This window comes from Cervus canadensis, chromosome 1 (genome assembly GCF_019320065.1).
Source record: "Cervus canadensis isolate Bull #8, Minnesota chromosome 1, ASM1932006v1, whole genome shotgun sequence".
Taxonomy (NCBI): domain Eukaryota; kingdom Metazoa; phylum Chordata; class Mammalia; order Artiodactyla; family Cervidae; genus Cervus; species Cervus canadensis.
In genome coordinates, this window is record NC_057386.1 from 113259128 (window position 1) to 113272248 (window position 13121).

A 13121-nucleotide genomic window follows, 5' to 3' on the forward strand; every position below is an offset into this window, starting at 1 on the left:
TGCTCCTTTTTGGATCTCGACGGCAGAATCGAGAGGGATGGCCCTTGCCCAGCACTCTGCTGAGGGGAGTGTTTATGTTCAGAGCACCTTGGCCAAGATGCCCAGGAGATGGGAAGTGATCACTTCCTGTTTCAACACTTCCTGTGGAGCAGGAAGTGGAGGGAAAGGTACAGGAAGTGAAGAGAGATGTACAGGGAAGATATTTTTTTTTTTCTTCACAGCAGGCTTGGCTTGTGGATTCAGAAAAGTTCTCAGTATTTTCCGTCCTGAGATGTTAAGAACGCAGGACATGTGTCCCTTACTAGGTCTTAGTTGAGACACCTTCTCACCTCCCAGTGTTGCAAGGACTTTGGGGGCAAAGAAAGGAAAAAGATAGACGAACATGGAGGCAAAACCAGGGAGTTCAAGGAGCTCCCAGACCCTTCAGAGATGGGTGTTCCACAGCAACCTGCCATACCTCCTAGCAAAGTTCCCTTCCCGCACCTGTCAGAAGCCGGCAGCACGACTCCTTCACTCTTAGCAAATTCAACACACGGCTACCCAAGTTTTTCCCTTTGTGAAATGAATCCCCTATGGCAATCATGGAACAAGCAAAGCAATCTGGTTTTACAATGGATTTTATTTTCGAGTAACTGTTTCAAAAGTAAGGTTTGTGATTTAGCTAACAAAGACTTAATAAGACCTATGTTTCAGACATTGTTCTAAGTGCTCTGCCAATTTTCATTAATTCTTGTAACAACCCAATGAGGTCGATAGTGTGTTTACTCCCATTCTACAGATAAAGAAACTGAGGTGTGCAGAAAAGAGGCAACTTGCTCAAGGCCAACCAGCTAGTAGTTCTACAAACCTGATGCAAACCCAGGCTGCTCAGGACAGAGACCATAGTCTTGACTCATGCATTTTTCTGCATCTATAAGGGATGAAGGAAACTGACTGGTCCCTGGCCAGGTTGGAAAGAACCATGCTGCTATTTGTCACCAAAGGACCTTTTAACAAGAATGGTCTGCTCTGGGCCCTCCCACCTTCTGGAGTTTATAATTTGGGAGACTTGGACCTCCTGGAATCTCTAGCCTCTAGCATGGAGGATGGTACCCTGTAGATGCTTAAGGAAGAATTTGTGGAATGAATGTTGGGTCAGTAAGAGAATGCGCATGTGTGCTAAGTCGCTTCTGACTCCTTGCGACCCTAGGAACTGTAGCCCATCAAGCTCCTCTGTCCATGGGATTCTCCAGGCAAGAATACTGCAGTGGGCTTCCATGCACCCCTCCAGAGGATCTTCCCAACCCAGGATCGAACTCACATCTCTATGTCTCCTGCATTGGCAGGTGGGTTCTTTACCACCAGCGCCACCTGGGAAGCCCCAGTAAGAAAACGCACAGGTGAATTTCTTAGCAGTGATGTTAGCTGCTCACAGGGGATGCATGCAGGCAGAGAGCAGAGGGAAACAGGCTGTTCTCTGAAAGCTCAGGTCAAACCCTTCCCTGACCTTGACAATCTTCACCTTTGCCTCTATTATCTGGGAAATTCCACATGGAGACTCTAAGCGCCTCAAATGTAAGATCCACATCTGCATTTATCACTGGATGCCCAATACCTGGCCCAGTGTTAGGCTCCTAGAAGGACAATCACCATGGCGAATCCATGAGCAACTGTGAGTGAATGAATGGATGGTTGCCCAAGAGAGTAAATATACATTCCCTACTCTGACAAGGGCCAGCTCAGCGGCTCCCAAACTTGTTCCAACATGTGAATTGCTTGGAACATGACAGACCACATCAGAAGTGTGTGATGAGGTCAGTCACACCTAAGGCAGGTCTTGACGGGAGGAGGGCCCAGGAATCTGCATTGCTGACAAGGTCCCAGGTGGTGCCGCTGCTGCTGGTATGGGACTCACTCTGAGAACCGCTGGTCCAGCAGCCTTGCTCACTGGTTCTCCATCTTGGTTGCACAATGGAACCACCTGCAGTAATTAAAAACCAAACAAAACTCTGATTTCCTGATCCTTTCCAGAGATTCTGACATAACTGATCAGGGATTTAGCTAGAATTCATCTCCATTAGGCATTTTTAAAAAAAATTATATTTATAGCACTTTTATTCATAATCCCCCCAAACTTGGAAGTAACCAAGATAACACAAAATTATAAATCAACTATACTCCAATAAAAAAAAATTTAAAAGAGGAAGCAACCAAGATTCTCTCCGTAGTTGAAGAGATAAATAAACTCTGGTATATCCACACTGTAGACTATTATTCGGCACTAAACATAAACAAGCTATCAAGCCATGAAAAAAATATGAAAAAAACCCCTTAGATGTACACTTATACGTGAAAGAAGCCAATATGAAAAGACTTCATACCATATGATTCCAACTATTTAACATTCTGGAAAAGGAAAAAAACTTATGGAGACAATAAAAAGATTGGTGGTTGCCATGGATTAAAAGAGAAGTAGTAATAAACAGGAAGAGCACAGACGATTTTTAGGGCAGTGAAAATAATCTGTATGAGATTATAAGAATGGGTATATCGTTATAAACTTTTCCAAACCCATAGACTGTACAAACATCAAGAGTGAATCTTAATTTGAACTATGGACTTTGGGTGATAGTTAGGTACCGCTGTAGGCTTCTCAACTGTAAGAAGTATTCTATCCTGAGGGGGGATGTTGATGGTGGGAAAGGTTATGCATGTGTGGGGGCAGAGAGTATTATGGGAACCCTCCGTGTTTCATTAAATTTCAGCATCGGGCATCTTGATTTTTAAAAGCTCTCTGCATTATCTGAAGGTGCAGCACCAGAGGGAAACCTTTTCTCGTGGCTTCACGGGTAGGTTGAAGGGCTCAAGGGTGGCTTAGTTCCGCCCCGAGGGCCTCCACTTCTGTGTGCCCTGGGTGCCCCCCAAATCCAACCCCGCTCCGAGAGCTGATGTTTGTTTCCTGACGCTGTGTGTCCTCGTTCAGCCCTTGCCCATCTCGTTCACTGAGACGTCTATTAAGAGCAGATGCTAAACCATTTCCAACAGGCCTTGAAGCTAATGCTTTGCCGAATGGATTCAGAAGGGCCTATTTCTTTGTGCGCTGAGAAAGAGAGTGAATTAATGCTCGATGAAAACCTCCCGAGAACCAGAGTCAGGGCTGGCGGGGTAAGCGGGGAGTCTGGTGGCTAAATCAACAGTTATAAACTCGCCCAGTCATTTTTCATTATTTGGTACATTGGAAAGATATTTTCCTTTTCAAATGCAGTTGGAAATCCGTTTGGTCAAAAGTCGGTTGGAAACCTCATCACCATTGCCCGTGAAAACTTGCAGCCTCTGTCAGGGGATGGAAGAAAAATGGCCTAGGTCCCCAGCAGACGTCGAGGCGACGGGGCCACGAAGGGGCGTTACGAGGCTGCTTTGGGCAAAGCCTGTGCGATTTTTTAAAAATATTGCCCAGGGGTCCAGACTTCTATGTGGACCTGCACAGATGGCGGTTTAAGCTATGGATTTGGAAGGCTAAGCTACACATCTCCTCTGGTTTCTAGAAGAGATCTAATCCAGGTTCTGACTGCTCACACTCCGTCTTCATGGGGACCTTTTCCGAGCTGAGGGGTGAGCTCATTAAAACGTGCACCCCAAGAAGCAAATAGAAACCTAGGTGGGTTTCGCCTGCATGGCTGCAGGGGACTGAATGCTCCAGTGCAGGTGCTGGTGTTTGAATGGGCGGCTGTTCCTGACTGATGGCCACCGTCAGAGGGAAGTCTCTGAACTAGGAAACAGATACCAGTTTGAGCCACAGCTCTGCCTGCTCTGGGCTGTGTGACCTCAGATAAGTCACTGCGCATCTCTGAGCCCCATTTCTCTTTTTCGTGAAAAGGAGAGGGTCAGAGTTACGGCAAGGTGTTCCTGAGAAGGTGGGTTTGCGCACACCTGGCACTTGCGCTGGACAGCAAAGGATGCCTGGGAACCTGAACGAACCTGAGCTGGGGTCATGGGGTCAGGGGAAAAGGAGAAGGAGGGGGAGGGAGAGGGAGGAGGAGGGAGAATGAGTTGCAGAGAGAGAAATAGAGCAATGATGGCTCTGTGAGACCGGGGACGCTCCAGGGGGCAAAGATCTGAGTCATCCAAAAGGCTGGGTTCGGCGGAGGTCCCAAAGGTGCTGCCTTCCGTGGGAGCTGGGCTGGGTCAGCTTCCCCACTGAGGTGTGATGCTAGGCGCCAGGGTTCCTGAGAGTGGAGAGGCGGGAGACTGTCTCAAGAGTCCAGGGCCGTTGGGCACAGCCTGCTTGTAGTAGTCGGTTACTGCATTGAGTTCCAGGCTAGCGGGATCAGAAACAGGGGCTGCTTCCTATCATATTAGACACAGTCCACACAGGACATCTGCAAAAAGGAAACCCCTTCTTCAAGCCCTGCCCCAGGATCTGTGACTCTATAAGGCCCTTATGCAGTCAGCAACCTGAATAGCTATACTTGGCATCCTTGCTTCTTGCAGCCTTCTGCTTATTCCTTCTGAGCAGTGAATGAAACTGCCTCCCAGGGTCATCCCCTTGCCTCCATCACATCCCCCTCTAACCCTTTCCCTGTATTAATTTGCTTAGGCTGTCCCCCCTCTGAGTTAAACGTTCTATCACCATTGAGAAGAAGACCCAACTACACTCCAAGGTTGGATATTTGTTCAACAAATATGCTACAGCAAACTGAGTGGACAGAGTTCCTGCCCTCAGGGAACCTGACTGAATGTTAGAGGTTGGGCTTGTGATGCGGCTCTGGCCCCAGGCTCTTCTTCAGCCCACATGTAAGCCAATGCCAAATCTCAGGAGACCGTACCTCCAATCTCCCAGGTATTCAGGCCCAAATCTTGGCCTCATGACTGACTCCCACTTCTCTAGTGGAGGAGCCTCCCTGCCTCTTCCAGCTTCCAGTGGCCCCAGGTACTCCTTGGCTTGTGACCACGTCCCTCCAGCTTCTGTCTCCTTTTCTGGGCTGTGTGTCTCCTCTCCTTCTAATAAGGGCACCAGTCAAGGACTTACGGCTCACTCTTATCTAGTATGAATCCTGAGTCCTTGACTGGCATGCTTATCTTCTCAGATGGTAAAGCATCTGTCTGCAATGCTGGAGTCCCGGGTTCAATCCCTGGGTCGGGAAGATCCCTTGGAGAAGGAAATGGCAACCCACTCCAGTACTCTTGCCTGGAGAGTCCCATGAACAGAGGGGCCCGGTAGGCTACAGTCCATGGGGTTGCAAAGAGTTGGACATGACTGAGCGACTTTACTTACTTACTTACTTATCTAATCTACTATAGGGGACTTTGCTGGTGGTTCAGATGGTAAAGAATCTGCCTGCAATGAAGGAGACCTGGGTTCAGTCCCTGGGTCAGGAAGATGCCCTGGAGAAGGGAATAGCAACCCACTCCAGTGTTCTTGCGTAGAGAATCCCAGGGACTAAGAAGCCTGGTGGGCTACAGTCCTTGGGGTCACAAAGAGTCAGACACGACTCTTTCACTTTCAACTAACACTTTCACTTTCTAATCTAGTATGACCTCCTATTTATTATTACCCCATTTTTGAATAAGGTCACATTCTGTAATTCCAGGCAGATGTGGCTTTTGCTGGGATTCAACCAATAATAAATTGTAGGGATACCTTCTACGGGCAAGTCAGTCAGCTCTGGATTATCTTTGCTGATGCCCTGATATTTATAATCACCAAGAAGTCAAGGGAAGTGAAAGTGTTAGTCGTGTCCTACTCTTTGTGACCCCATGGACTGTAGTCCTGCCAGGCTCCTCTGTCCATGGGATTCTCCAGGCGAGGATATTGGGGTGGATAGCTGCTCCCTTCCCCAGGGGATCTTCACAACCTAGGGACTGAACCCACATCTCCTGCATGGAAGGTAGATTGTCTACCATCTGAGCCACCTGGGAAGCCCATAATGACCATAATTATGTGTATAAAGCACCTACCATATGCCAGGCACTGTTTTAAGCATTTACACATACCCCAATTGATCTTTAAAATATTTTTAATGGCTCCATTAGCTGACGCATTCATCCGATTTTACAGATGAGAAGACCGAGGACTACATGATGATTTGCCCAAGGTCCCCCAGCTCCTAAGGGTTTCCCAACCGCTGTCAGCACTGACCACAAGCCCTGACACGCGTGCCAAGGCCACGTCTTTCTCTCTTGAGCCTGGTGGGCAGCAGGCAGGGCTGTCACTTGTCCCATGGCCCACAGGAGCCAGGAACTGCCTGGATGGAGGGAACAGACTCAAAGACCTGGGTGCAGAGCCCCCCGGGGGGGGCGGGGACATCGCCACCCTTCGGGCTCACTGCCCACGCCAGGCCATCCTCCCAGGCGCGTTCCCCCCGTCGCCGCTGCCTTGGCCAGGCGTAGGCAGCCCGCAAGTAAACAGTGTCTGAAACCTATTCTCATTAGGCTAATTTACGAATAAATTACCATATTCAATGGCCTTATTTTTACTGCTCGTTAACAGGCCCATGATAGGATGATAATTACGGGATTTTAAGTGCCTAATGGCAGCTGGGGCGTCAAAAGCAGTTTTTACGAATCTGTTTATGGCAGCGAAGGTGACAGGAGGGGAGGGACATTGAAATGTTGAAATCACACTTTGGGAAAAAAAGCTTTAATTGTTGAGTATTTATTAGAGAGGAGGGAAGGCTGTAATTTAAAAAATGAAACTCTGAAAAACAAAGGAAATTAATTAGTCTCCCCCCCACCCCCACCCCCCATCCAGCGCCATGACCTTCAGGGAATGGGCCAGGGGCGGGATCCCACGAGAGGGGTGCCAAGTTCAGGGGCGAATCTGGGCTGAGTCCTCCTCCCCTCCTGGCTTCTGCAGCCCCTGCAGAGAAGAAATCCCCAAGGCCCTGGGGGCGTCCTGGGAAGTCTGACCCTCTCTGCCTGGGCTGGAGGCCCTGCTGATGGAGATCCAGGGAAGGATGCAGGAGAAACATAAGGGCAGGAAGAGCAATAGGGCTTAGCATCCTTTAAACAGTGATAGTGTGAGCCACTCATTCATCCTTTCATCTCGATCACCACCATCATCAAACCTCCTCTCTTCCAGTTCCCCTGCTGAATTTTCCACGTGTTATTTCACCCAACGCTTGCGAAAATGTTAAGAGCTGATAGTTATTCTTAACATCCACTGAGGGTGCCCCGTATGCTTTCTGTCTAATAACTCCCCTTACACGTCACAATAGATCACCCCACGGGATTGGCACTCTTGACATCCCCCACTTTATAAAGGAAGAAACTGAGGCACAGAGAGGGGAAGTCCCTCGGGCAAAGTCACACAGCCAAGGCTGAGCTCTGCGATCAGGTCCCGTGTCTTTTATCACCTCCCTCTCCTTGAATCTGAATCCTGACGGTGGGAGGGGTTTCAGGGCCCCATGTAACAGAGGAGGGAGTGGAAGGAAGTTGAGAGAGGGGAAGCCAGCTGCCAGGGGTCACAGCGCCCGAGTCGCAGCCCTGAGACCAAACTGGCAGCTGACTCACCCTGACCCGGGACTCCTGAGAGGGGAGATGGGCGGGTGCAAGGCTGACCAGGACATGATGCCTGGGTCCAGGAGGAGCTGTTTAGAGGCCACTTCCCTGGCTCCGTGGGTGCTTCTGGTGGCTCCCCCCATCTCCTGCCTGCACCCACCCTGACCCCGACCTCCTCCTGACCAGCCCTGGCTCCTCAGCCCCTTGCCACCGGCCGGAGCCACCTCGCCTCCTCCGGTTTTAGTATGCAGGCCTCGGAAAACAAACACGCAGCAGCCTGACAGTGGGAATAAATAGCGCCGCGATGTTGATTAGCATTTGATCCCAGCTGGGGCTCTGGAAGCTAAAGTACTGGAATGTCTTGGCAGTTTTTTAATGCTGAATAATTTGATTAGATCAGTGACTGAGCCTGCTGCTCCTGGTGAGATAAACCCTCCCCCCATTGCAGGGGAGGGAGGGAACACATCCCCGCCCCCGCCGCCCCCCCCCCCACTTCACTGGGCCCCTTCCACCCTCTGCTTCCTGCAGCCTCTCTCCCCATCTTTCTTGCCGTCTTTCCGTCTCTCTCCATCCCCCTCTCCCCCTACCTCCTCATCTTGCTCCCTCTTCCTTCATCTCTCCAACTCCACCCGCCCCCCCTGCCGACCCCCAACCCGCCCCCTCCTTTTATGAAGCCTTAAATACATCATTTAATCAACTCTACAATTTCAATTTCGCACCGTTGTCAGCTCGAATGTCTGATGAGGTGGTGAAGACCCCACAGATTGTGGGCAGGGGTGACAGGGCCACCGGGTCTCCTCCACGCCCCCCCAGTCACCACCACCCCCTCCTTCAAAGAGCTCTCAGCCTCCGCCCCACCCCCTCCCACCCCCTCCCCAGCCAGCCCAGGAGCCTTTCCAGAAGGTTCTGTTTCGTACATGGCAACTGTCAGTCAGTCGCGTAAGTTGTTTCTCTTGTCACCCGTGTGAAATTACCAGACTGGCCTCGTTATCCGCTTCCCCCAAATTTGGAGGCAATGTTTCTGTTTCAAGGCTCCTGCTCTCCATTTAAAACAAAAATAACAGGTAGAGGAGCAGTGGGGGAAGGGAGATGACAGCTGGGGACGACCCAAGGCAAGATGGATTATCTGGGTTTTTTCGACAGAGACCTGTATAGGCAGTCCTTTGCTGACCTGACCCTGATACAGAGCCTGTCTTCCCTCAACACTGTTTTTCCAGCCCCATGTGACTCTGAAACATGTGTCCTCCCACCATCCCCATCACCTTCATCTCCTCTGCACCATCCCAGAGGCAGCGCTGCTTTAACAAAAAAGTAAGGAGAGCAAATGGAAGGAAGGAATGGGGAAGGCTGAGTTCTCTGCAGATTCGATGACAGGCACTTCTCCAGGGCTCCCCATGCGGTGCTGCCTGAACCCCGGGAGCCACCAGAAAAGGGTGTGTGTTCTCACCAGCGCCACCGCAAAGCCATCTGACCTCCTTCTCCATCCACTGCCGTCATCTCATCACCGGAGAGTCCGGCCCCAGCTTTATGTATTTTTCTCAGATGGATTCAGAAATGGCTGGGGGGAGGCACTTCCCAATAATTGAGGGCTGGCTTTGTCGGGAAAAGCCACACTTGGGGCTCAAAGTGTCCTCAGGCTGCTGTGGGTGGAATTAAGCTGAACTGACTCTGTGTGTGTGTGTGTGTGTGTGTGTGTGTGTGAGAGACAGAGAGAGAGAGATGGAAACATGAGTTGGAGGGAGCATTGAAATGGATCCAGGTTTTTTTTACTGCTGTGCGACCTTAAGAAAACTGAGAGCCTCTCTGAGCCTAAATATCCTCATTTGCAAAACAGGGACAATAAGAAAACCTACTCCATCCTGCTCACAGGGAGTGCATGACTCAAGTACTTAGGAGCAAAAGGAGATGAAGTTGGGGACCCCCTTCGCACCCCCTCCCATCCTGCTGTGAACATAGTATAATCACTGTGGTCTTAGCCGTTTGCTGACCCATGGGAGGACCTGTGCCCACCTTCCTGCTGCGTGAGCTTAGTCCAGCCTGTTCATCTCTCCAGGCCTCAGTTTTCCTATTGGCAAGGGCTGTAAAATGGGAATATTCGTGCCTACTTGCCAGGTAACAGGTGAGGCCTGAATCAAACATGCCTGGTGCTTCTGGCTCCTTGCCTCACGCCGCCCCCCACCCCCCATCTCCTCTTCCAATTTTTCCCTACAGGCATTCAAAGGGTTCTTTGGGCTTGCCTTTGCTAATGGAGCTTTTCAATTAGCTTTCCTGTTAGAAGATAAACTAGGGTTCACACCTGCAAGTTGAAGGGCAGTCTCCTTGAAGCTGGCTTCATTGCAACGTGTGTCCATGTTCCTGGTGCCCAGGACACAGAGCCAGGCCCAGAGCAGGAACTCAGTGAGTGAACGAATGAATGGATGGATGGAAACCCCATCGGCAAGCCAGTGCCTTGTCTTGTTCTCCACGGGACCCAGCCTTGTCTTCCCCACGTGGCATTCTGAAGTCCCAGAACACAGGCACCTACAAGAAACTGGGAATAAAGGGGTTTGATCTGCACGCCGCAAACACCTCTTGCAAAAAGACGAATATATATATAAAAAAAAAAAAGCCAGTTCCTTCTTTGGGGGAAGAGAAGGCGTCAAGACATGTTAAATGGTTAGGAAGAAGGCGGCTGCTTGTTTTCCTTCTGCCTTTTGCAGGCTGGAGGGGAGGTTGGGGGGGGGGTGTTCATTATTTTTCGGCGCTCTGAAGGCAGGTGAACGGGAAAGGCAAACTGCAGCCTGGCACCAGGTTCGGTGGCTTTGAAAAATGTAGGGCTCTCAAGGCAAGGGAAGGGTTTGATGCAATTTAAAAAAGACAGACTCCCACACCTCTCAGATCCATATGTTTTCATGCAGATCTAGGGCGCTACCACGGGCTTTGCAGCCTTGCCCGGCTGTTCTGCTGGTGCTTGGAGGACCCGCGGCTCTCAGCGCAGGAGGCAGACGGGCTGAGCAACCACCCGGGTGGGTTCTAGGTGCCAACAGCAGACTTCGGGCCTGGCTGTGGCTGCAAAACCATGACACAGTGCCATGCAGTGCCCAGCGTGTGCATGTAATCAGCTTGCCGCTGTCTGGGGGAAGGTAAGAAGCTGGACTTTTTTTTTTTTAAGTGAATCAATCGGATGGTGTATGTAGATGGACGAGCACTAAGGCAGTCTGGGGCTTTGACTGCTGCTGGTCACTTCCCTCTGTAACAGGGTCAGCCCACCACCGCCTGTGGGCTTTGTTTTCTGTCTCAAGTGGCATTCCTAGTGCAATAAACACGTGTGTGGCAAAAAAAAAAAAAAGTTCAGGAACCACCTGAGCTTGTGAAACACCAGTTCTTCTAATCCCCTTCCCTCCCTCCCTCCTTTCCTGCCCTCCTTCGCTCCTTCCTTCCATCTTTTCACCCTGCTTTCTGCTTCCCACTTCTTTCTCCCCTCTTCTCTCTTGCTCCCACCTTTCCACTTCTTCATTCAACCAATAATTTTTAAACACCCAGGAATCACGCAGCCTTTAAGATGGACCATGTCCCTGTCTATATGTAACCAGTAAACAAATGAACAAGCAAGTTAAGTTCACCTCATGACCAGTGCTATGAGGGAGAAAGCCCTGGGTGACAGAAGGGAGATGGATGGGGAGAGGAGAGGAGGACCACTATAGGGAAGGTCTGGAGAGGCTCCCTGAGCAGCGGGGACATTTCCCCTACCCCCCTGCACCGGGAGGTCAAACCAGCCTTGCTTCTCTAAGTTTGAACAGATTCAGTAAGAAAGTTCTTGACTGCAGGACTTGTCAGAAGCTTCAGCGCACAGACACGCCTTTGCAGTTTTGACCAACGCGAGAACCACGGTGTCTTTGGAAGCCCTGTGTTAAGAAGCAGCTGGACGGGCGTGTCTTCCACGGAGGTCTGTGGGGACACCCCAGACCGCGGCCTTTGCTCTTCAGTGGCCTGACCCTCGTATCACCCCGAACTCAACCCGGCAGCCCGGCAACCACCGGCTCTCTTTGTTTCCCCTGGGGCCGCCCTCAGGCTTGGCGCTGACTCTCTGCGTCTCAGGCTTCTCCGTTCTCATGATGTGCTGAGGTCGGAAGCCTCATGAGCCCATTTTACTAAGAAGACAGCTGAGGTGCCCCGGGTTTCCCCGCACAGCCCGAACACGAATCCCGTCTCTCCTCCAGCCGCGTGCTCGCCCGGCCCCGCCCTGCCCACCGCTGCTCAATACTCTCCACGGCTGTTCTCCCTTCCGGGGGAAACAGGACAAACCCTAGCTCACCTCTGAGCCTTTGTTTCTGCTTCTTCTCCACACCCCCGCACCTGAAAAACTGTCCTGGAAACGGAAATTGCTAGTTTCCAACCCTGGGTGCACGTTAGAACCTTCTGGAAAGCTTTTTTAAAAATGCTGATGCCCAGGCCCCGCCCCCAAAGGCATTACATCAGACCCCCCGCCCCGGGGCTGGATCCTATACCGAGCATTTCTGAGCTCACTGGTTGATTCCGGTTTTGTCTCCAGGATGGAGAACGCGAGCGCCTCTCCCACTTCCATTGTCCTTCGTTTATCACGGTTTCATCTCAGACGTGTCGGCCTCGGGGAGACCCACGTGTAAAGCCGTGGCCCCGCCCACAGCCGTTCTCCACCATTTGCGGGGTTTCTGTTCTTCTGAGTGCCTATCACCATCGGCAGCTTCCTTGCCTGGTCATGCATTGTCTGAGCCTCGACCCCAACCTGGACATGAGCTGCTGGGGAGCAGTGGTTGCTGGTTCACTTTGGCACCCCCAGCCCCGAAGCAGTGTCCACCCCCACGCAGTAGGCGCCGTTAAATTTCTGTTGACCTATAAAAGGTTCGGAGAGGTTAAGCTACTTTCCTAAGATGTCCCAGCCGGAACTTGTGATTCATGCCCAGAAAGCCGCACCCGCGGCGTTGCCAGTCACTGCACGCCACCCTCCTTCTGTATTCGGGAAAACTGAAGTCTAGGGCAAGAGCGTACCCTCAGCCTCTGGCAAGGTCTCAGGTGCCCTTCGGGACAGAGCCTTCGGCCCATCAGCAGAAGCCCAGTGGGCACTGCTTGTCTGATTGCCTGAACAGACCAGCTTGTGTGTCTGACAAGGGATTCTCAGGCGACACCCCGCTAGCTGGCAGGAGACCTCTGGGCTGGGGTGGAAGGGCGAGGCGCTTCTGTTTGGACCAGTTCTCTCTGTTGGCCTCTCCAGGCCCATAGGCAGAATCGGAACACAGAATTAAAAGCCGCGCAGGTAATTCACACCTCCCTCTCTCTCTCTCTGCCCAGTCCTCCGCTCCTCATAGGATTCCGGAGGCTGTAGGGTTGGTTTTTCCTCTGATGGTATGAGACCCAGGTGGACCTGTGGGAGGGAAGGTTTGGGGCGGATGGCGCAGGAGACCTGGCTCGGGTTCTGATAACTCTACTAGCCGTTTTTCTTCTTGTGAAGTGGGGATCATGCCTCCTGCCCTCAGAGCCTCACCCTTTGGCTATTCTTTGACTTAATGATGTTACTTAGTAAGGATGGAGTGGTAAAGAAAATGAACGTGAATATGCACAACATGGATGTGGCTAGGAGGATCTTCCATGCAGCATTATTTACATTAGGAGAAAACTACTGGGAC

General features: G+C 51.2%; 1 long non-coding RNA gene across 1 annotated transcript; it reads right to left on the minus strand.

Annotated features, from left to right (window-relative positions):
• Positions 1-734: 734 nt before the first annotated feature.
• LOC122421005 lies at positions 735-11874 on the minus strand. The gene is made up of 3 exons (XR_006263427.1): positions 11774-11874; positions 9776-10009; positions 735-1960 (listed from the first exon to the last, which is right to left on the minus strand). It is a non-coding gene; the product is annotated as an uncharacterized LOC122421005 (long non-coding RNA).
• Between the last annotated feature and the right edge of the window lie 1247 nt (positions 11875-13121).